Source organism: Mauremys mutica, unplaced genomic scaffold (assembly GCF_020497125.1).
Source record: "Mauremys mutica isolate MM-2020 ecotype Southern unplaced genomic scaffold, ASM2049712v1 Super-Scaffold_100095, whole genome shotgun sequence".
In the NCBI taxonomy this organism is placed as follows: Eukaryota; Metazoa; Chordata; order Testudines; family Geoemydidae; genus Mauremys; species Mauremys mutica.
Window position 1 is genome coordinate 1,556,432 of NW_025423264.1, and position 20,325 is coordinate 1,576,756.

The 20,325-nt window shown below is 52.2% G+C and overlaps 4 non-coding genes across 4 annotated transcripts; all 4 read left to right on the plus strand.

Moving 5' to 3' along the window:
* The first annotated feature begins 3,212 nt into the window (after nt 1–3,212).
* On the plus strand, nt 3,213–3,284 carry TRNAE-UUC. The gene has a single exon. It is a non-coding gene; the product is annotated as a tRNA-Glu (tRNA).
* Nucleotides 3,285–6,687: 3,403 nt separating this feature from the next.
* Nucleotides 6,688–6,760, plus strand: TRNAK-UUU. Its single transcript has one exon. It is a non-coding gene; the product is annotated as a tRNA-Lys (tRNA).
* A 3,451-nt stretch (nt 6,761–10,211) lies between these two features.
* On the plus strand, nt 10,212–10,293 carry TRNAS-ACU. Its single transcript has one exon. It is a non-coding gene; the product is annotated as a tRNA-Ser (tRNA).
* A 2,999-nt stretch (nt 10,294–13,292) lies between these two features.
* On the plus strand, nt 13,293–13,374 carry TRNAS-CGA. Its single transcript has one exon. It is a non-coding gene; the product is annotated as a tRNA-Ser (tRNA).
* Nucleotides 13,375–20,325: the final 6,951 nt, after the last annotated feature.

Sequence of the window (20,325 nt, forward strand, 5' to 3'; positions counted from 1 at the left end):
CATTGACTAGACCTTGACCAAGAAATTTGGATCTTTATAAAATAATCAACTACCCCTCGTTAAGGTAATGGACTTGACACCCACTCGGGTGTCTCCATGCAGGTTCAAGTACTAACAACAGTGGCTGCCATTCTTGTGAAAAAGACTCCTCTTTCGGCTCCCCTTCCAAATTTCCAAATGCCTCCAAATGGGAAAACACACACACTGAAATACAAAAATGGTTTGGGGGAAGGGATAGCTCAGTGGTTTGAGCCTTGGCCTACTAAATCCCCAGTTTGGAGTTTAATCCTTGCAAGGGCCACTTAGGGATCTGAGGCAAAAATTGGTCCTGCTAGTGAAGGCAGGGGGCTGGACTAGATGACCTTTCAAGGTCTCTTCCAGTTCTAGGAGAGTGGTATATCTCCAATTATTACCTTTACCTTTAGAGTATCCTTGACAGAGGTTTGTTCAACCTGTTCTTAAAAACTTCCAAGGACAGACTCCACAGACGCCTTTGGGAGCCTATTCCAGAGCTTAACTACACTCAGAGTTAGAAAGCTGTTCCCAACATCTAACGTGAAGCTCCCTGGCTGCAGATTAAGCCCATTACTTCTTGTCCTACTGTCAGGGTATGGCTACACTGGCGAGTTGCAGCGCTGGAAAGCCTCCACCAGCGCTGCAATTAGTAAGTGGCCACACCTGCAGGGCACTTCCAGCGCTGCAACTCCCTGGCTGCAGCGCTGGCCGTACACCTCACTCGGCATGGGGAATAAGGATTCCAGCACTGCTGCTGCAGCGCTGGTCATCAAGTGTGGCCACACACCAGCGCTGTGATTGGCCTCCAGGGTATAAGGATGTATCCCAGAATGCTTTTAACTAAATTACTCTCTTTGTTTTGTTATGCAGCCTCTCTTTGTTTTGTTGTGAACGAGCTCCGCACGGAGCTCCGTTGCCGTTGCCGCTGCTGCTTATCTAAAAAACAAGCAGAGCTCCTGTTTGCTGTAATCATCTGTACCTGGCTGTAAACAATCAAATGAGATTGCAGGCAGGGAGTGAATGAAACAGCGGGGAGTCGTGTTGGCTGCAGGCTGTTTGCAATTGAGTTAAGACTAAGGGGTTGGAAACATGTTCTGATTTTTCAAGGCAGGAAGCTAAACACACAGTGTTGGCTCCAAAAATCCCCTCTCTCTCTCTCCCCCCGCTCCCTGTCACACTACGCCCCACCCCACCCCCCTCTTTTGAAAAGCACGTTGTGGCCACTTGAATGCTGGGATAGCTGTCCATAATGCATCATTCCCAACAGCGCTGCTAATGCTGCAAATGTGGCCACACACCAGCGCTGGTAGCTGTGAGTGTGGCCACACACCAGCGCTTTCCCTACACAGCTGAACGACCAGCGCTGCAAACTACCAGCGCTGCTCCTACACAGCTGGATGACCAGCGCTGCAAACTACCAGTGCTGCAAACTGTAAGTGTAGCCATACCCTATGTGGACATGGAGACCAATTGATCATCGTCCTATTTATAATGACCAAACTTTTCTCTTTGCAGACATCTGTTAAATGGTTATTATCCCCTCTTCTTGCCTGGGGTAGAATGGAACAGGAGAAATTCCTCTCTTAACAGAGGATGCAAATGTCAGTTTGGTCTCTCTTCATGTTTTACTGAAGCTCAGAGAGAGGAAGAAACATGACCTGCCGAAAAGCATAGAGAGTTTGTTTCATTTTGGTCTGTGACTATTAGCAGAAGAGTGATACCTAAGGGCTGTCGCTACCACCCACCATGGGGCTTGGATTTATGATGGTGGGATTAAGAGCATCATGCTCTACCAACTGAGCTAGCTAGATTTAAAGTCAGTCAACTGCCCAGTCGCAGTGTAGAAGGAGCCTGAGGCTGTTTATTTGTGAGCTGAGGTTCCCCGTCTGACATTTGCCTTCTTTCCTGGTTTGTTATGTCTCCAGTGAGCAAACCACAAGGCTGGTTAAATGCTGCTTTCTAGCCCAGAGAGTTGGGGTTGATTTACATGCTGCCGCCATCAGCTGGTCAGAGTAACCAGGGTGGGAGGGTGGAATTTAGGAATCTCCCACCAAGGGGAGGTGCTGTTGGACTCATCTAGTGGGGGAGAGTCTGAGTCTGAGTTCCCCACACGCCACACATACATTTTCACAGGGAATCAGGCCCCCTGGGGAAAAACTCAAAAGAAGCCCAGGCCCAGGAGTGTCAGAGAAGGGAATCACTGTTTGCCTTAAGAGGTGGGTGAGGGAAACCTGCAGGTCCTTAGATCCCTCCAGCGCCTGATAGAACCATTTGTGGAGAAGGGCCGAGGAATCTGAGGAAGACAAGGAAAGGGGTCAGCACTGTGGTTGCTTGTTCAGGACACAGAACTCACAAGGTGGCAAAGCTCAGAGCCCCATTACACGGAGTCAGAATGTGATCAGCTCACACCCAGGGAGAGCAACACCCCTGCCTTGGTCTCTGTGCCAGAGCTCCTATCAGCTCAGTGTCCTTCCCGCAAGAGCGGGCTGCTGAGAGGGTTGCGATGGGGTAAATGAAGGCAGAGGAGGATTGTTCCTCATGGGTTTTTTTTTTGTGTGTCTCTGTGGTCCTGCTGGAGGAAGCATGATTTGAGTTTGTTTCAGTGACTTGGGTTGGGCTGAGGTTGTGACCCTGAGCACAGGGGTTCCTGCACTCTCTGCTTTTAGCCCCTCAGGCTAAAATCATGAGTGATGTTGAGAAAGTGGATAAGGAAAAGTTATTTACTTATTCCCATAATACAAGAACTAGGGGTCACCAAATGAAATTAATAGGCAGCAGGTTTAAAACAAATAAAAGGAAGTTCTTCACGCAGCGCACAGTCAACTTGTGGAACTCCTTACCTGAGGAGGTTGTGAAGGCTAGGACTATAACAATGTTTAAAAGGGGACTGGATAAATTCATGGTGGCTAAGTCCATAAATGGCTATTAGCCAGAATGGGTAAGAATGGTGTCCCTAGCCTCTGTTCGTCAGAGGATGGAGATGGATGGCAGGAGAGAGATCACTTGATCATTCCCTGTTAGATTCACTCCCTCTGGGGCACCTGGCATTGGCCACTGTCGGTAGACAGATACTGGGCTAGATGGACCTTTGGTCTGACCCGGTACGGCCTCTCTTATGACAATGGAGGGGTTTCAGAAAGTGGATAGAAAGTAGCCTAAGAAAGTGTAGTATAAGTGAGAAAAACACTATCATCACCTCCCTGGTGGTCTAGTGGTTAGGATTTGGCACTTTCACTGCCAAGGCCTGGGTTCAATTCCCAGTCGGGGAAAAGTGACTTTAAACCAAAAAAGCTTCAGTTATTCTTCACTTGCAATGTAAATAAACCCATGGTATTTTCCTGATTTCCCCATCTTCCCAGTGTCTCTATGGCAGGTCCGGCTCCAGGCACCAGCACAGCAAGCAGGTCCCTGGGGCGGCCAATGGAAAGGGGAGGCTTCAGCGGCAATTCGGCCCTCTCAGAGGAAAGGAACTTGCCACCAGAGGTAGAGCTGCCATTGATTGCAGTTTTTTTATTTTATTTTTTTTCCGCTTGGGGTGGCAAAAACACTGGAACTGGCCCTGCTCCATGAAAGACAATTTGTTAAATCCCAGATGAGTGCAGTTCTATCAGTTCTCAGCCTGAGTCCTTAGGTCTTAATCCTGAGGCTATTGTCTCATCATGGGGCCATTTCCCGCCTCTCTTTCATACAGACGCACAATTTTCCTTGCAGAGACACAGGAACAGCAACATCTTTCTCTGTCCCTTGTGCAAAGCAGGGGGCCAAATTCCATGGAAACAATGGACAAGCAGGGGGCCCTGGGCACATCCAGCCCTGGCCGTGAGATGTTCCCTCCCCTCTTTCTTTATGCCCCTGTTGTTATTTCATGGATTGTCTGGGATGGGGGAAAAGCTGAGTTCACTCCAGGTGGAGGGGAAAAAGGACCCTGAAAATCTCAGGACCCAACCCCTGCTACCAGGATCACGAAGGTGCTGGGAATCTGCATGGGAAAGGGACGGTGTGAATTGTCAAGGTGGGGAATGAATAACAATCTACAACTAGATCCACCTCATTAACCACTGACACAGGCTAATCCTGCTGCAGATAGAAGGGAAACTGGAAGTGATTCTTTGCTGCTCAGCCATGGAAACAGTGACCCAATTGCAGCGCAGTGAATGTGCTGGGGAAAGCTGGACTTCACAGGCAGGTGGCAATAGCAGATCCTAGAAATACCTGGAGCTTCCCACAGCACTGCTGCCACCAGCAGCCCCTCCCCTCCCATTACCTTCCAGCTGGGGGTGGCAGCACCCCCCACACAATGCAGGGGAGAGGGCTGAGTGTATCGCTGCACCCTGAGTCCAGGGCACCCACTCTCTCTGACCCACACATCGAATCTGGCCCTGCTGCAAAGTGACCCCTAAGAACCAGCAGCCTCCAGGACAGCAGATTTGGCCCTCAGAGCAGGAAATGTGTCCCCCATTCTGCTGTTAGGCCACTGGATGCTCTGGGAATAGGACAGCTCTGAGAATAATCTATAACCCATTTAGGGATGTAGCTCAGTGGTAGAGCACATGCTTTGCATGTGAGAGGTTCTGGGTTCAATCCCTGGAATCTCCAGGTTCCTTTTTTCACCCTGCTGCTTTGCTCATGCCCAGAGGGGATGTGGCCCAGCAGTCTCCCTGCAGGAGTTTTAATCCTGCTCAGTGAGGGGCAAGTGCCAATTGCATGGAACGTAGGGGGGGGTTTCTGCTCCTAAGTCACCTCAGTACATGTAAGATTCCCACCCGCTGTGCTGCTTGGGACAAGGGTAGATGAGAAGGGCGAATCCTCCAGCACTGGAGGGAAAGGTCCCATCTGCACAGACTGAGAGGCAAGGAAACAGAGGGGCAGTCAGTGCTCAGAGAGGAGAGAGGTCAGTGATTTACACCCACCAGGGGACACTGTCTTTTTGAGTATCACAGGGGCAGCTGTGTTAGTCTGGATCTGTAAAAAGCAACAAAGATTCCTATGGCACCTTATAGACTAACAGACGTACAGGAGCATAAGCTTTCGTGGGTGAATCCCCACTTTGTCAGATGAATGGAGTGGGAATTCTGTGCCTGGCTAGCCAACTACAAAAGCAGTTTCTCCTCCCTTGGTGTTCGCACCTCAACTGCTAGAAGAGGGCCTCATCCTCCCTGATTGAACTAACCTCCTTATCTCTAGACTGATTCTTACCTGCATATTTATACCTGCCCCTGGAAATTTCCACTACATTCATCTGACGAAGTGGGGATTCACCCACGAAAGCTTATGCTCCAATACGTCTGTTAGTCTGTAAGGTGCCACAGGACTCTGTCTTTTTGAGGCGAGTGCAGCTTGCTTGGGATGGTGCTGACGATGGATAGAAAAAAGGCTGGAGTCAATGACTGATGAGACCACAGAAGGGGAAGGGGAATGGCAGCCCCACAGAAGGTCCTGGGTGCTCAGATGCCCCAGTTATTGCACCCTGGCCTGTCGCAGAGAGAGAAAAGACCCAGCGGGACCCAGCCCCCCTACAGTGATCCCATGGACAAGAACCTGGCTGGGAGTGGGGTGAAGGTTCCCTCTGGGCAAAGGGGAGCTGAAATCCCCCAGTGTTCTGGAGTTTAAGCAACGAAAGCTTCAAACCCTGCAGGGGTGTGGGCTGAGGTGCATCAGCAGAAGGTTGGGCTGGACAGGGGAGGCAGGTTTGTATAATTTTTGGTGGTGCCCAGAATGGGACCAAGTCCTGCCCCACACCCCACACACACCTGCCTAAGGCTCTGGGGTGGAGTTTGCTGAGGGAGGGAGAGGGGCTGGGCTCTGGGAGAGAGTTTGGGTGCAGGGTCTGGGCTCACTCAGGGGGTTGGGGTGGAGGAGAGTGTGCAGCTGTGGGAAGAACAACTTGGGATTGCTTGGGGAAGCCACCTTTAAAAACACAAGTGTAACATGCTAGTTACATTTTAATAAGACCAAATTAAATGGTGCAGGACAGAGCCATCTATAGTCTATTGTCCTGGTCAATGGGAGCCAGCAAGAGTCCAAACCTCTATTAATGGACCACACTTTGCATCATTACAACAGGACCTCAGAGTTATAGTTCATATTTCTAATTTCAGATCCAAGAATGATCGGTTCATACAAATAGGATGAACACACACAGTAGATTATAAGCTTTGTAATGATACCTTACAAGAGACCTTTTGCATGAAGCATAGTCCAGTCACTTTATATTCACACTCATTAGCATATTTTCATAAAATCCTATGGAGTGCAACGTCACAGCAGGGAAAGGGTTTTCCTGCGGCACCTGGGAGCAGTTGAGTTTCATGTTCAGGCTGTGGTATGAATTCCTCCAGGTTTCTCGTAAGCACACAGGGACCTTCGCGGGTGCTCTCGATACAGGAATGGCCCAGACACGATAAAGTGATGGGAACTGCATTTTTCTTTTTTATTTCTGTATTTCCAATGACATTTCTGTTTGTGATTTCGTTTTGTTTTGTACAACTGTGTTTTCTCCTGGATTTAATATTTAACGAAAAAAAGAATAAGGCCTCAAGGCACCAGATGGAGGAGCAGGCTGGGGCTAGGACTGCTAAGAGAGCAAGAGTAGCAGGTTTTCTGTATTGTTTCCTGCCCTCATTTTCATGACTAGTTTCTCTTCTGCACTAAATTTGTTTCTTTCACATGTGAGTCTGGCTAGCTCAGTTGGTAGAGCATCAGACTTTTAATCTGAGGGTCCAGGGTTCAAATCCCTGGTCAGGTGACTAAAGAACCTTTCCCCTCAAAATGAAAGAAAGCATCTCTCCAGGGTGTTATTTGACCTTTTTTCCCCAGGACTTGGCCTTTCCTTGGAAGGGCCATGTACTGCCTGGGACTGAAGGGGCAACTTCCTCACATGCCCACTGGCCTCTCAGGCTGGATTAAGAAAGGCCTCTGGGAGCTGCAGCAAACTGCTGCATGACAACTTGGTGAGCAAATGCAGGGCTTCCCCCACGGGGTCATCCACACCAGAGCTCAGCAGAGGTCTGGGGGTTCCCTATTGGTCCCATGGTGTAAGGGCCAACACTCGGGACTTTGAATCCTGCAATCTGAGCTGAAGTCTCGATGGGAACTGAGGACAATTCCTGTGCCACAAACCCTGCTGGGTCTTCCAAGGCTCGATCTTGCTCTCTCCAATGCCATGAATGCCTGTCTTTCGCCCGCTAGCTGTTGTGACTTGAGCACAAGAGGGAACGTTTGATCCAGAAGCCTGGCCGTGCCTGGAGTCCTGTAGGTAGGGATGGGAGCTCCATTTCCTCTCAGTCCTGAAGCTGGGCTGCAGCCTGGCCTAGCAGGCAGCCCTATTGGTTGACCTACTGGCCCAAAGTCACTTGGGCGGCGTTGGTGTTCCCCAGGGATGCTGAAGGGCCTAAGGGAGGGAGGATCAATACTCCCCCCTATCAGTCAGGGCGGAAGAGGAGGGCTGCAAGAGTGGGCAGGTTGATGGCTGGGCCTTCTAGAATTCTGTTGGGGACGAGGTGGGGAACGCGAACTGGGAGAAATGGTTGCTGGCCTGTGAGGAATGGCTCAGCCGGTGGCGTAAGTGGACCTTGTCATTACCTACAAGGTTCTCATGCTCAAGACCCATCTGTGGGGAATTTCCTCAGCCATGTATTTCCCCCTGCTCCATGAGTGCTGCTGAGACTGAACACGATGGACTTCTACTTCTTGTGGGGCAATAGGACATCCCTACCTAGTCAGGAGAAGTGTGGCTTTTCTGCCGTATTAGAAGGGGGGTTTGGTCTGGTGGGCTTTGAAGCTTTGCACAGCTCTACTTTTTTGTGTTTCAATTTTCAGTGGTGGCTGAGCTGGAAGGCAGGTCAGGCCCGAGGGGAATGGTGGGGCAACCACAAAGAACCCAACTGACTCTTCCGATATGGCCGTATTTTTTTTGACCCCACCGGATGCAGCACCGGGTATGGGATGGCTGATGGTGGCAGAAGCAGGAGGAGTAGACTTATAGACTCATAGACTTTAAGGTCAGAAGGGACCATTATGATCATCTAGTCTGACCTCCTGCACAACGCAGGCCACAGAATATCACCCACCCACTTCTATAACAAACCCCTAACCTATGTCTGAGTTATTGAAGTCCTCAGATTGTGGTTTGAAGACCTCAAGCTGCAGAGAATCTTCCAGCAAGTGACCTGTGTCCCATGCTGCAGAGGAAGGCAAAAAACCTCCAGGGCCTCTGCCAATCTGCCCCGGAGAAAAATTCCTTCCCGACCCCAAATATGGCGATTAGTTAAACCCTGAGCATGTGGGCAAGACTCACCAGCCAGCACCCATTAAAGAATTCTCTATAGTAACTCAGATCCCAACCCATCTAACATCCCATCACAGACCACTGGGCATACTTACCTGCTGATTAGGAGGTAATAAAAAAAAGGTAATAATTGGAGATATACCAATCTCCTAGCACTGGAAGGGACCTCAAAAGGTCATCAAGTCCAGCCCCATATCTTCACTAGCAGGACCAATTTTTGCCCCAGATTCCTAATTGACCCCCTCAAGGATTGAACTCACAACCCATGTGAATGTAATAGGTCCATACTCAAACCACTGAGCTCCAACGCAAATACTCTCTCAGTTCTCAAAGAGAGACCTGGAGAAGGAGACTTGCTGAAGCAAAGCCACAGGGGTCTCTGAGATTTCCCTGGCCCCTCGCCCCTGTCCTGCCTGGCTGATGTCAGCATCTCTCTGTGAGGTCACCACCTCCCCGCCACCTTTGACCAATAGTCTGAGGTTCTGCAAAAGGCCTTTGTGATGTCACTGCCACACCCCTCCCTTGCTGTGCTAATGTCCTGCCCCTGGCCAGGCACTTTGGAGGTTTGAGCTACTCCCTGTGGATCACCCCACTCAAGGAGCGTTCGTTCTAGGAAGCAAGCCAGTAGTTTTTGGCAGAAGGGGGTTACAGTGAAAGGAAGTTTGAGAAACCCTGGCAATAGAGCCTCTGAATATGTCTAGAATTGGCTGCCTGTGGCACTATGGCAGATCAGACACTGAAAGTACAGCCATGGAGACACCATACACCAGCCTTGACTAGCAGGCAAGAATCAAACCTCCACAGAAAGACGCCTGTTGCTTTCTAACCCATCCACTTAACAAAGGGGCTTTTCTACACGATGGTTCTGGTCTCACTGAAGGGTCATTTCCAATTGTTTGCTCAGACCAGCATTAGGGAAAATGGTGCCCTGGGCAAAGCTTGTACTTTGGCACTTCCCCATTGCCCCTGGACGATCCCCACTCCCCCTTAACCGCTAGCTCCTGCACTCCCAACCCTTGCACCTCCTTCACCCCTAACTCCTGCCCCTCCTGTGCCCCCTTTGCCCTTAACTCCCTGGGCCACCAGCCATTGCCCCTCTCCTGCAGCCCCTTCTCATGGCTCCAGTGCTGGGGGCCCCGCACTTGTTCTCCCTTTCCCTGGGCTTTGGCATCACTAGCCCCTGATTAACGAGTAGGGTTCAGTGGTTCCCAAAATGTGGGGCATGACTCCTAGGGGGACACAGAGGAACATTCATGGGGGCACCTCAGGGCCTGAGCCAGCCCCCATGGAGGGAGCAGCACTCAGCCCCACTCTGCCCCAGCTCTTCCCCAACCCCACCCTGAGCCTGGGCCTCTGGCTCCCAGCTTGGACTCGACCCCCTTGACCCTGTCTGCACCCCTCTTCCCAGCAAGCAACGGCCCCACTCCCAGCCTCAGTTCTTGACTGCGGCTTCCAAGGGGCCACAGCCATGGCTAAGAGGGCACAGTGTGAAATGTTTGGGGACCCCTGGTTTAGGATGACATCCTCAATCACTTCTACGAAGTCCAATAAAAACTATTCCTCACCCACCCACCCCTCCATCAGGACGGACTAGGTATGTTCTGCTGCCCTTCACTCATGCAGGAAGGATAATAACATTTCATTCTATTCACTCCTAAAGTGATTTGTAACCCACCACCAGCCGAAACTGGTCATTTTGGGGAAGCGGCTCCATCATGCTGCATAGCTAGGCAGAGTAGGTGTGTCCATGCAAACACGGTCTGTTCCTGAAGTCTTTCCCCCAGCTCCTCACTAGATGTGAGGGGGGAGCTCATTCAGCCCCTGCTTCCGCTTAGTGTTTAGAAACTCCTTATTGTCCCTATCTCTGCTGGCCCTAGATTTCTCCTCTTGTCTCTTTTCTAACACCTGTGATGAGGTGGCTGAGTGGTTAAGGTGATGGACTACTAATCCATTGTTCTCTCCATGCATGGGTTTGAATCCCATCCTCATTAGATGCATTTAGTGTTCACATCTCCTTTGTAGACAACCATGTCCCCCTTTGGTACAATGACAGAACAAACAGCATTGCTTCTTGCAAACAAAAACCTTCTCAGAAACTTAGAACTCCCTTGCTTTGAATAAAATGTCTAAATCCCAAATTTCTTAAAAAAAAATTCTCTAGTGCTGTATTTCTTAGTTTTTATCTCAAAAGGGAACATCCTCATCATCTCCCCCAAACACCCTGGGACCTGCCCAAATTATTAAAATACCCTCAACCTGAGCAAGGCCAGAGCAGTGAACCACAGCTAGTGTCTAGAACAAGCTGTTCTGAAGGAGGCAACTCAAACATTTTCTCCCTGCTTCCCTTGGCAAGGTCTGACTGAGAAAACAAAATTCCCCAAACTGAAAATTTTCTGCTGAAACACCAATACTAGTCTGGTTGGAGACTGTGATATGAATGTATTGTTATTATTCTCTTCTGATTTCTGAATCAGTTCAGTCTTTGTCCTCCAGGTGTGTTTCCAGCTGCTGAATTGTGGGGGAGAGAGGCCAAGTCATGATGTCTCTTTCCCTCTTTCATAGTTTCTTCCAACTTGCTAGGAAGCTCCTTTGCTATGATGTGAGTCAAGCAGTGTCCATTGTCTCTGTGCTATCTCAGAGAAGCCTGCATTGTACACGGTTCCTGGTCTAGTCCTTGGGAGTGTGGATCCCTTCAATGGGCCAGCAGTGAGTCTGGCTCCTCCCTTGTCGCACCTGAAAGGCTGGTGGGGGGCATTTCCCAATCTCATAACATATCTCAGTAACGCACACAGAGCAAAACTTCATAACTTCCCAACCAATGCAAGCACACACAATCCAACATGATATTAATGTTCAACAGATCAAGACTTTTGAAATGATACCTCACCAAGCAGACTTTGTACAAACCATGTCATCATTATATGAGAGTGGTGAATATGGGGCTTCCAGGGTGCTGCTTTGAGCACAGCGTGCCACACCTGGGTTGACATTGCAGTGGAGACGTACCCTTAGAGTCCATCTCTCCTGGGATAAAGATGGCAGCAGGGCTGGCCTGGGGCATCTGACTTGGGCTCCTGGACGTAAAGCTGAGGGGCTAAAATCTGTGGTGCAGATATTTGTGTTCACACTGAAGCCTGGGTTCAGAAACCCTCACCCCTCGTGGGGTCTCAGAGGTTGGGCTCAAGCCCGTTTGTCTGCATTGCAATTTTATAGTCTTGCAGCCCAAGCCCCATAAGCCTGAGTCAGCTGACCCGGGCTTTGAGACAGGTGCCCTGGGTGTGTTAATCACAGTGTAAACTTAATGTTAGGATACGACTACAGTGGAATGAAACACCCACGGCTGGCCCATGTCATATTAACCAAGGTCATGTGGCTTCGGCTGTAAAGTTGCAGTGTCCGTGTCTGGGCTCAGGCTCAGTCCCCTGCTTTAGGAGCCCAGAAGGGTGGGAGGGAGTTTAGCGAGTGGAAATGGTGAAACCGCATTGAGGGGACTGGGCCACTGACCTATCAGCTCTTAACTCCCAAACTTTCAGTAACTCTATTATCAGTGCCTGTGAGTGTAATTTAAACCATAAAAACAGCCACCCTGGGCTAGACCAAAGGTCCATCTAGCTCCATATTTTGTCCTCTGACAGTAGCCAATACCAGGTGCCCCAACAAGACAAGTGCTTTAGCCAGCTAAGCCATGGTGCCTACCTATGACTAAGATGTCATATCTGCCCACACCTGACTCCCTGCCATCCCCACTGGGGCCTGACAAGCTTTGCTTGTGTTTGGATTCTGCAAAGCAGAGGAGCAGGTGAGGTTTTCCTTGCAAGCTCTGTGTGTGTGTGTGAATATTTGGCCAGGTCTGCACTACAAAGTTATTTCAGCATCATTATATTGCTCAGGTATGTGAAAAACACACAACGCTCCCTCGGTCGGCAGCTTGTAGCTGGTGCACACACTGCAATGCCACGTCTGGCGACAAAACTGCCCTGTTTTGGTGACAAAATAAAACCACCTCGATAAGAGGCCTAGAGCTTTTTGCAGCAAACTTAAAGTGACAAATTGTCAGTGTAAATGCTGCTGGTCATTACATCACCATAACTGGCCTCCACCAGTATCCCACAATGCCTGCCGTGAACTCACCTGCCCTGCATTCCTGCTAGAGAGGCTGGGTCCCTCCCCTTTCATAGCTCCAGAAAGTTCTGACAGCTGAGCTGCTGTCTGCACTGGGGCTGAGTTGATATAACTGCATTGCTTGGGTGGGGGGATGTAAATTTTTTAAACCCCTAAGTAATGTAATTACACCGACCTAATTTTGTAGAGTAGACCTGTGCAAAGAATCACTCACGCACCGCGGGAGTAAAACTTCCTCTGCTCCTCTGCTTTACAGAATCCAAACACGAGCAAAGCTTGTCAGGGCCCAGTGGGGATTGGCAGAGAGTCAGGTGTGGGCAGACACGATGCTTTAAGTAACGGCAGGCACCATGGCTTAGCTGGTTAAAACCTGTGTTTTGTAAACAGGAGATCCTGGGTTCAACTCCCAGGGGTGCCTTTGGGAGAGAGCTAAGGAGAGAGCAGGAGCCCGAGAAGAGCCGGGGAGCAGAGCTGCGCAGGTGTAGTGCCAGAAACTGCTCCCTGTAGGACTTTGCTACCTGCAGCAGTTACTGAGACCTGAGGTTGTTCTTATTTGCTGAGTTGTCCTAATTGGCTAAAACTTGACAGAGGTTTCTCTAGCAAAGGCAGTCCCTGGCCCCTTGGTCCAGACATCCTCATTCACACCAGGCTTCAAGTTGAGAATCATTTCCCCTTCCCGCTCTGTGGAGGGGAGACTGTTAAATGCGCTCTCTGTGCACATGGCTAAGCAAAGAGAACAAACCCCCAATCCCCCCTGTGCTTTGGGAGCCAGGTTTGCTGTGGGAATTCTGTAGTTCAGATGACTTCACGTCTGGGCATTGTGATTCTTTACCAGTTTCTCTGGCATTGGGGAAGTTTTGTGCTCACAGCTGTGATGGCCAAGTGGTTAAAGTGTTGGAGTCGAAATCCAATAGGGTTCCCCTGCGCAGGTTCGAATCCTGCTCACAGCGAGGCCTGTATTTTAGCCAGTCTCTCACCGGGGCAACACCTCTGTACAACCCCCTGAGACACTCTCAATTCTCTCCCTGCCCCAAGTAAATCCTGTGCCCCACTCTGGCCCAGGCAGTTCCAGTTCCCATGGAGGATGGGACCTCCTGGCCTGTTGACTCCCTCGTTACACTACCTGGCCTGTCAGTGCGGCTAACTTGGAGCTTGGCCTCCCCCATTGCCCCTGGGGACTGTCAGTCTCAGGGGCCTGATTTCCCATTGGCCCTTCCCCCCTTCTATTGGGACTGGGAACTAGCCAACCAAACCCCCACTAAGTTTTAGTAAGGGGTTAACAGTCCCTTAATCGAGCCGGCCCAGTGAGGGTCACCGATACACAGAGACAGCAGCATGAGCTGGCCCTATGGTGTAATAGGCAGCCCTCAGGACTCTGAATCCTGCAATCTGAGTTCAAATCTCAGTGGGACCTTGTGTTGGCTTGTGGTAAAGCCCTGGAGCTCTCAGCCCCCGGCATCCCCTCCCCCACCCTGTACACTCTGCCCAGCCTTTCCCTTTGCCCCCCTCTTCCCCCAGCCCCTAATTGCCTCCATCCCATTTCCCCACGGCTGGGTCCCACTTCCCCAGTCCATCCCCAGGGTGTGAGGTTCCTCATCTCCAATCTCTGCTACCCCCAACCTGCCAGGTTCCCCTTTTCAGCCACTGTGGGGTCCTCCAACCCGCCCACCCCCATCCACTCTGGGCTCTCTAAATCCCACATTCCCACAATGCACCTTGGTAACCCCACCCTCCTCTATCCCTAATCCCCCTAGTCCCTTCCCTTGGGTCCCCTGGACACCCCAACCCACAGTCCGGCCCCCACATACATCCCAGTCACTCATTCACACGCTGAGCTAGTCCTTCAGGGGCCCCCACAGCCCCCCAAACTCCTCCATCCATGAGCCCCGTGGACCTGTGGCCGGGAAGGTGGGGAAGCTCCCACTTTGGCTGGGCTGGGTGTGGGTGTTAATCTTTTCCTGGCTTGTGTGTGCTGAGCTCACAAAGGGTTTTTGCTCCCTCGGGGTGGGGGGTGGTTTTGGCCAAAGGTGACGTGGTTTGGTAGCCCTGTGGATGCTATGTGGTGTCTGCAATGGGGCATGTGTGTTCCCATCATGCCCCTTCCCCTCTGCCTGCAGAGCTGAGCACAGACAGGTCTGAGGAGCAGAGCAGGAGCTCTGGGAAGGAGAAGAGCAATATGAAGATGGAGTCTAAGACGAGGCCAGGTGACTTCTGTGGAGGGAGACATGCTGGACAGGGCCAAGGATTGGGGAGACAACCAGGTGTGAGCCCAGGCTGCAGATTTCTAATTGTAGCTGTGATGGCAGAATGGGAGGAGGGTTGAAGCCGGAGCCCTGGGGTGCGGGAGTAGCGAGAAGAGGAGCCTCGCCACCATTGCTTATTCTTTTCCTCTTGTGTTGTGTTTCATACCAAGGGAAAAGAAGTTGCGGGGACGGAGTCCAGCCCCGAGGTGAGATGGAAAGTGAGTGAGAGCAGTGACAGGGTGAATCCTGTTGATGCCAGGCAAGACCTGCCCAGCTGGGATGAGAGTAGCTGTCTCTGTCGGTGAGAGAAGTGTCTGGTTTGGGAAGGGCTCTGGTCACAGCCCTCCTGGCTCCAGGCAGGGACTTCCTGTTACCTGGGTGTGGGTTTCTGGACTAGCTGTGGCTTCAAGGGAGATGATATTGCCATTTGTGGGGGCTGATCGTCTCTCTGGCCAGGCGTGGTGTGTGCTCCCTAGCAGAAGGTTGGATCCATGAGAGTGACTCCCTGTTCTGAGTTTCTTTCTTTCTCCGAGGTTTCTCTCTCTGTGTTGGCCAACTTACACTCAAACTCTCTCTCTCTCCTTTCATGGACACCTCTCATGTTCAGTTGCCTGCGTCCTCTTCCTCTGCTCCCCCTCCCCCAGTCTCCTAAGGGCTCAGCTGGGTCTATCTGCCCACGGGCAAGGTCTCTGCCAAACTGGGAAGGATGTGTCCTGCCTGCCAGGATAAGGGGGTTGCTCCTCCCACCCCCTATCTTCGGGGAGACCTCATTGCTGTCACTGGGTCACAGCGTGAGTGGCCAGTCATGTCTTTGGGGCTGTGGGGGCTGAGACTGAGAGGGGTGGGCTCGCAGTCATGGCTTTGGGCACAGGATTAGAGATGCCCAGAACCCCCCTTATCACCCGCTAGCTCCATTACTGCATCACCCAAAAGCCTCGCTCAGGGTCCACTATGCCTCCTTGTGCTGGGCACTGCAGGGACAATCAGAGGGACAGCAGGATGCATGAGGAAATAGATGAGTGTGTGAGGCAGATGGGTGAGGGGGTGTGTGGCATACACTGGGGACAGATGGGGGGTTGAGAGTTGACGGACAGTGGGACAGATGGAGAGCTGCAGGGACGGATGGTGACGTCACAGGCTGGACTTGTGATGGGTTAAGCTCATGGCTGCTGGCCCTGTCATCTCCTGCCCCCATCTGCCCGTCTGACTCTGCCCCTGTCTCTCACAGGCAGCAATCAGCAGAGTCTGGCCCTGTCGTTACACAGGTGCCTACATGCAGTGCGCACCTGTGTGTTATGTGCTCCTGGAGAGCTCAGGCAGGGACAAGCATGCGGCTCACGGCTGCTGAACCAGCTACTCCAAAGCCTGCCACAGATCTCCCCCTCCTTGGGCAGCAAGACCCTGGCCGGGGGGCTTCCCTGTCACTCCTCGCTGTCAAAGCAGCCTGCTCAGCACAGAGACCGAGGTCACCTGCCTCCACCCAGCCTCTAGCTGGAGCTGCTCCAGCCCCGAATTGCTGGTCTCCAGCCTGGCCGGAGTTGGTGCGATGTCCTAGCGGAGTCCGTTCTTTCTCCCTGGTAGATGACGATTTTCCCCACTGCAGTTAGTTGCTCTTTCTCTGCTTCCCCATAGCCCCTCCCCAGTGATAGTGACCCCTGCTGGCCAGGCACGGGAGTGTCCTGTAGGTGCCTTCTCGTAGGAGCAGTGACTCCTGGTGGCGAGGGGCAGCAATGCCTGGCATGTATCCCCCTAGCATTGCTGCAGCGACCCCTGGTGGCCACTGAGGGCAGTTCCCTATGTGACCCCACCACTGCCATTGTGCCTGTGAGCGCTGGTGGGTGGGTGAGGCAGGGCCCTGTATGTATATCAGCCATTGGGGCAGTGACCTCTGCGTATCCCACTCTCATCTCGGTGACTCGTGTTGCCCAGGTGGGGCAGTACCCTGTGTGTATTTTCTCCCCCCAACCCCTGCATTGGGCCAGTGACCACTGGTAGCCAGAGGAGTCAGTGCCTGAGGTGTGTTCTTCACCTCCCCCAAGGTGGCAGGGTGCCTGGGTGGCCGTGTCAGGCAGTGCCCTGGGTATCTTCCAACCCCTCTGTGGCAGTGAGCCCTGCTCCTGGTGTGTGTCACTCCCCCACTAGGGATGTGCACTGGTGGCCAAGTGGGGCAGTGTGTGTAGCCCCCTCCTTCCCCCCACCCAGGGTGACTAGATAGAAAGTGTGAAGAATCGGGACGGGGTGGAGGGTAATAGGCACCTACATAAGAAAAAGCCCCGAATATCGGGACTGTCCCTATAAAATCGGGACATCTGGTCACCCTATCCCCTCTACCCCTGTGCCAGGTATGGCAGGCACTGATCCCTGGCATCCCCGTGGGGCAATACCCTCTGAATATTCCCCAATTGGGGCAGTGACCCCTGCTGGTCAGGTGGGGCAGTGCCCTGTGTGTGTGTGTCCCCTATTTAGGTAGTGACCCCTGGTGGCTAAGTGAGGCAGTGGCCTTTGATTTCCTCTTCTCTCCCCAGCCCCCTCTCTCTGGGGTAGGGCCCCCAGGTGGGGCACTACCCGATGTGTATCTCTACTAATTGGAGCAGTGACCTCCCCGTGGTGCCCTGGTGTGGCAGTGCCCTATTGGTATCTCCCTCCTCCTCTCCCCACACTATTGTGGTAGTGGCCATTTCAGGCAGTGGCCTGTTTATCACCCCCCCCCGCCACCATTGTAGCAGTGCCCCCTGGTGGCCATGTGCGGCAGTGCCCTGCATGTATCTCCCCCAACCATTGCTGCAGTGACCCCAGGGGCCCAGTTTGACTAGTAGCCTGTGTGTACCTCACCTCTTGAGGCAGTAACGTGTGGGGCCAGCTAAGACAGTGAACAGTCTGTGACGTCTGGGGGCCACGCAGGGCAGTGGCCTGTATGTACCATCTCCTCTGGAGCAGTGACCACTGGTGTCTTGGTGCTAAGATGCAGCCACCTCTGGGTTACATGGTGGGGCTGTTTACAGGACAATGGGGACAGCCCCCCCCCACCCGTTCCAGGAAGTAGGGGAATGTCTGGTGTTTGGGACAGAGCGTTCCACCTTCTATTGAACTGTGATGCTCTGAGCACCTTTCCTCTGCATGAAGAAGACCCTGTGTGGCTCCAAAGCTGGTCCAGTAACTGGTATCACCTCACCTGCCTTGTCTCCCTGGTATTCTGGCCAGTGTCCAACTTCCCCTTCGCTGTTGGTCCTCAAACCTCCTCCAAGCAACCCCCCCCCCAGTCCCTTAAGATGCCAAACCTCCCCTGGAGCCCAACCCGGGGGGGGGGCACCCCACCTGAAAACCCTACGGCACCATGGGAGTGGTAGTGTCCACTGCCTCCATCTCCCCTCAGCCAGGACAGGCCCCACAGCAACATGGGAGTGGTCGTGTCTCCTGCTTCCATTTCCTGACAGCCGCTGCCAGGCCCGGCCCAGACTTCCCATTTCTGGTGCGAGTCCGGCAGCAGATGCTGCCATGAGGCGGTGCTGTGAAGGGTGGTGCTGCTGTCAGGAGAAAGCAGGAGGAGTAGGTGGGGTCTGTGCTCCTGCGGGGAGGTGCTGCCCTTGCTGTGAAAAGGCCCCGCCCTTAGGGGAGATGTCATCTCCCTGCCCTGCCACGCTCTGCACCAGCCCCTGCTTGTCCCAGGAGCAGGGCTGGCTCCAGGCACCAGTGTAGCAAGCAGGTGCTTGGAGCGGCCAATTCAAAGGGGCGGCCCGTCCGGTATCGGGGCAGCACGTCTGGGTCTTTGGCGGAAATTCGGCGGCGGGTCCCTGTAGCAGGGTGGACCCGGCTCCTGCCCGGAGGGGCTTGAAATGCTGCCTGCCAGGGCTTGAGAGGCGTGGCTCTGCAAAGTGGCCACAGCTGGGGCCACGCCCCAAACTGAAGCCCTGGGGCTTATAAGAGGGCAGGGAAGCCAGAGCCCATACAGTCTCTCTCTGGCTTCAGAGAGGGACGGGTCTGGCTGCTTATGAGCAGAGGTAAAGTACCTGGGTGAAGCAGGGCTGGGAACAGGCTGAGGAGCTAGGGAAGCTCCAGCCTGGAAAGCCCCAGGCTGCGGCCTAGCAAAGGGCCAAAGGTACTGGGGGTTGCAGAGGGCAGCCCAGGGGTAGGACAAAGCAGCAGGTCCAAACCCCTTTTGCCTGTGATGATACTGCAGTCTGCCCCAGGGTGTGGGGCTAGACCATGACTGTCAGTGGCCACTACTGAGGCAAAGTGGGGATAGTAGTGTGGGGGTTCCCCTGGGAGGGGGAGACCCAATTATAGTGAAAGGGGCACCGGGGCCGATAGGAAAAAGGGGGGATCACCGGCCTGCAGAGGGCGCTCCGGGCTGAAAGAGAGCGAATTCCCCAGAAAAACCAGCAGGAGGCGCCGCGGCGGTGCGTAGCCCGTTTACAGTCCCTCATTCCCTGTCTTAGTCTTTGAGCTGCTGCCGAATTGCTGCCAAAGAGGAAGGGGGGAGGACTCGCTGCTGAACTGCCGCAGAAGCAGCAGTGTGGTTGAGCTGCCGCCGAAGAGCCACAGCTTGTCTTTTTTTGTTGTTGTTTTTTTGCTCCTGCTTGGGGTGGCAGAAAAGCTGGAGCTGGCCCTGCACAGGAGGGGCAGGCTCCAGTCTGTGGAGCTGCAGCAGGGAACCCCGCTCAATTCTCTTTTTCCTGGCCTTGTTCCAGAGCCCTCACAGCCCAATTCTCTGCCCTAATGTTGAGCCCTCTACTGCACCCTGAACCTCTCATTCCAACCCCACCCCAAAGCCTGCACCCCCAGAGCCAGTGCTCTCATCCCCCTGCACTCCAACTCTCTGTCCCATGCAGTCTGATTTAGGGTGTACTAATAATATTAATTTGGAAAATATGATGAAAATTTAATTTATTAGCTTAGATTTTATTTAATTTAATTGAGTTATAAAGTTACAGTTGCATTACTGCTATTCAAAAGATACATATGGCATTATACGCAACAAAGTTTTGGTTAATGTACTCACACCCTTCCTTGATAACCTGGTGGTAAGAGACACAAGACCAGCTTTGCAGTTCAGGTTTCTCAATTCTTGAGTGAAAGATGCAGCGTTTAGAAAAAGCTAGTCTTACTTAGGGTTCACTTGACTATGTTAAACTTAAAATCAAAACCTAATAAACAAAGAATAAAAACTTAGGGAAACCAAGCTTAGCCTAGTTCCCTTGAAACTTAAAGTTTAAGAACAAGTATAGCCTACTGATAGTAGATAGAGAGAGAGTGGAGGAAGTAAGTCAGAATGATAGAGCGACGTGCTCGAGCGAGGTGGGTTACCTCTTTTATAGGGCACAAGCGCCGGAAATCCTTCCTGCTATGCCCAAATTTCATTCCTTACCAACAAAACATTAGGGTATGCTTACTTCATAGGCTAGTATGTTTGTGCGTGTTGCTGACATGTACATATGCACATAAGTTCCCTTGTGGTGTACCTGTTAATTCTGTGGGTACAACACTGAAAGACCCCTTATGCCATTCTCCATTGTCGATTGGTCTAGGTAAAGGTCTTAGACAGGCGTGGGTACTTCTCTATTTGAGTAACAAGATAAAGGTCAATTTTCCTTTCTGAGTAAAAGGTCACAATATAGATATGCTCACTTTGCCTTAGCTTAACATACAGGATATGGCCTG